Source organism: Periplaneta americana, chromosome 2 (assembly GCF_040183065.1).
Source record: "Periplaneta americana isolate PAMFEO1 chromosome 2, P.americana_PAMFEO1_priV1, whole genome shotgun sequence".
Lineage (NCBI taxonomy): Eukaryota > Metazoa > Arthropoda > Insecta > Blattodea > Blattidae > Periplaneta > Periplaneta americana.
Genome location: NC_091118.1, coordinates 197,820,565 through 197,824,382, shown reverse-complemented (window position 1 = coordinate 197,824,382; position 3,818 = coordinate 197,820,565). Strand labels below are relative to the sequence as shown.

The 3,818-nt window shown below is 36.8% G+C and overlaps 1 non-coding gene across 1 annotated transcript; it reads right to left on the bottom strand.

The window, feature by feature from the left end:
- Positions 1-312: 312 nt before the first annotated feature.
- On the bottom strand, positions 313-388 carry TRNAC-GCA (transfer RNA cysteine (anticodon GCA)). The gene has a single exon. It is a non-coding gene; the product is annotated as a tRNA-Cys (tRNA).
- Between the last annotated feature and the right edge of the window lie 3,430 nt (positions 389-3,818).

Here is a 3,818-nt window from a genome sequence, read left to right as displayed (position 1 = left end):
ATTTTGTTTTAATGTACCTATCTCATGTTTTTACTCGTTCATCGTTACTTCTTCTCATCTTTGTATCCCTCGTGCTTTCTATCTGCCAATCTCTCCAACCATCCATCTGCCTGTCTTTGTTTCTTTTCTTCGTTCTTCCTTTCTTTATCGCATTTTTCTTTCTATACGTCTGTCTTTCTTTATGTTTGTCTCAATATATGTCTATCCATCCATCTGTCCATCATACTTTCAGCTTTCCCTGTGCTCATAAAAATAATTTTCGTTCCTCTAACTTGTCAGTGTAATATCATCATTTAATTCGAGAAAAATTTGTTCCGGCACCGGGAATCGAACCCGGGACCTCTCAGCTCTGCGCGCTGAGTGCTCTTTCCAACTGAGCTATGCCGGAACACGATCCACGGTGCCGGCCGAACTCCTTTCGTTGTAAAGTTTTACGACCTTACTACCTGCACTTTAGACAATGTAAGTCATACATGCAAGAGCGCATATTTAAATGACTCTCGAATTAAATGGTGATAATACACATTCGCTACTTCATAGTAGTCGTGTAATATCCCATGAGGTGGGCGAGACCTCATATATAATGAATATGTGATGTTGTCAGTGTAATATTGCAGTTCAAATCACAGCGCAATATTTAAAACACGACTAAATAAAAGTGAAGCCCTGGTCAGAACATGTTTAATTTATTGTTTAAAGAAAGTATAACTGATGTGTGTAGGGGTGGCCTACCAATTTCTTTCCAGATATGATAATCAGGTTGAATCTAAAAAAATGAACATTGAAATCATTAAGTGAACAGTTCAAGAGATAATCTGGGAATTCTATATAGGTCTAGTTAATATGCAAGTTCAATTTGTGACTTCACTCGGCACTGTACTTCCATTCTTACATGTATAATTTTTTATTAGAATATAAAATTAACCTCAGCCTTTGTACTTTTCAATGCTGTATCAATCTGAGAACAATAGCTTTTGTAGACTTGTTTGTAGGGATCATGAAACTAGATTAATTGAATGGGTAAGTGGAAAAAGGATAATATTCCAAAATTCTGGAAAATAAACTGAGATAGCCATTTTGTAGGGTTTTGTAGAAACTATCTATTGAATGTAAATAGTGTATAGTGTAAGATCCTCTTACAAGCCATTTTAAACTAATTTACAATTGAGTGTGAAACGGATAATATTCCAAAATTATGGAGAATAATCTGATATAGGCATTTTGTAGGGTTTTGTAAAAGCTATCTACTGAGTGTGAAAAGGAAAATATTGCAGAATTATGGAAAATAAACAGATAGTCATTTTGTAAAAGCTATTAATGCAGCTCATAAAGTTGTTCATTGTTTCTGTCTTTTCATTTCCCGTTTTAAACTTTCTCTGTAGTACTTAGAAGTACTCTGTAGTACTTACTTACAAGTGGCTTTTAAGGAACCCGAAGGTTCATTGCCGCCCTCACATAAGCCCGCCATCGGTCCCTATCCTGTGCAAGATTAATCCAGTCTCTATCATCATACCCCACCTCCCTCAAATCCATTTTAATATTATCCTCCCATCTACGTCTCGGCCTCCCTAAAGGTCTTTCTCCCTCCGGTCTCCCAACTAACACTCTATATGCATTTCTGGATTCGCCCATACGTGCTACATGCCCTGCCCATCTCAAACGTCTGGATTTAATGTTCCTAATTATGTCAGGTGAAGAATACAATGCGTGCAGTTCTGCGTTGTGTAACTTTCTCCATTCTCCTGTAACTTCATCCCGCTTAGCCCCAAATACGTATTTTCCTAAGCATCTTATTCTCAAACACCCTTAACCTATGTTCCTCTCTCAGAGTGAGAGTCCAAGTTTCACAACCATACAGAACAACCGGTAATATAACTGTTTTATAAATTCTAACTTTCTAAGGTAACTTTTTTGGACAGCAGACTGGATGATAAGAGCTTCTCAACCGAATAATAACACGCATTTTCCATATTTATTCTGTGTTTAATTTCCTCCCGAATATCATCCAGTCTGCTAAGACTGTTAGAACTACTAATTGAAAATTGACACGATCCGGATATGGAGATACATATTATTGTCCCATTAGATCTTTAGCATCCCAATAGCGATCAGTTTCATGTGTAGACTTCAGGGATGGACATAATTGTAGATGTTCTCTGTCCATTTAAACGTAAAATGAGGAGCATCGCTGGAGTTTTCTCCAGCTTGGTATTTTTGTCATAAAATGAAAAATTCTGGTCTGTTCCGAATAACTCGTCCTTTAACAACATATTAAAATAAGAGAAAACTCGATTTGTTGCTTTATCGTTAAAGATTTGAATTATTCTTTCACGGAATGTAGAAAAAATATTACATGTTCAACTTTTTAAGCATGGAGAAAACACGTTTTGAAACCCTGCTCTTCAAATAGTATTTTTAAATAGAAGAAAGGCTACAAATATGTAAACACAAAAATTATATTCTAAGTACCTACTGTGAATAGAATCAAATCAATTCAATCAAAAAAAGAAAATTATTTTCAGTCACAGAATAAATAATCTCTAAATTTCCTAACAATCGGTCTGTGTAACTGGTAATCCGGATAGATGGTGTTCGGATAGACCCCAATTGTACTTTCGCTGTACCTAAATGTTGAATTTGGCCACTCTGACGGCTAAGAAAAATGTAAATGTGGTAGTGGGAGAAATACCTTATTATCAAGAAACCGTACTGACATTTTTTTATCTCAAGGGTCGTGACAACACCAACATTTAAAATATCGGTTAGATATTAATTCAGTTATAAATTAAAATCATTTTTTTGGCGAAAAAGAAGCGTTAAAAAGGAATATGGGCACTTTCGGATTCCAAAACTCCACGTCAATTTTGTCAGGTGAATCGAAATTCGCGACTGTCGATCGACTTCTGATGCAAGAGACGCTCTGACGTCATCTGTCGGGACGCCAGAGTACTCGCTCTTTCGTAATAGTGCAGCAGAGTTTCGCCAGGCGGCAGACGCTATTTGATCCTGAATTTAAGCGTCGTCGCAACGACACTAGCGCCACTTTTGTTTTCTTGGCGCTCTGAGTTCGATTTGAACAGCTCCGTGGACATTGACAACAGTAGTAATAAAAATACACAGAATTGTCTGCGGTTAGTATATGCAGCAAGAAAGGAATTGAATGCATTACTCTTGTTGGTTAATATGTTACCTCCAAAATAATAAAGACTAAAACAAGTCTTCGGACTGCTCACCAAACATACAAAAACAAAACTAGAAGAGTAATGTTCCTGTAAGAGGATATAATTTAATAAAATATTGAAAAATCCTAGATTTATAGGCGCTGACTTTGGGGGGAAATCTACTTTCTGCTCCCTTCAACTTATAAAGCCAGGGGAGTTACCCATCTCAGTAAAGTTAAGAGTTTTTGTCCCTCCATATAATTCAAGAGCGGTCTCTAATGATAAAAAATCATTTGAAACAAAACATAAGCAAAATATGGTTATTGCATTTCTAAAGAGAGGGTCAGCTATCACAATGACTATGTTACTGAAGCAATTCACAATACCACTTCCCTTTCTCCAGCACTTGAGATCGGTGAATTCCCACACACGAGGCAACAGTGATTCCACTTGTCTACAATCCACACTTTTTGAGTACAGTTCAGTGCATTCCAAAGCTATCAACTATTACTATTAAGATCTAACAATAATGGTCATACTGTAAGAACAGCCTATTGATTTAATAATTACGTAACGGCGACAGTAGCTGTGGCAACGGTTATGTCGATGATCACCATAGTCAATGGTAAACGTGGGAACGTTTCCATGTTAACCGCT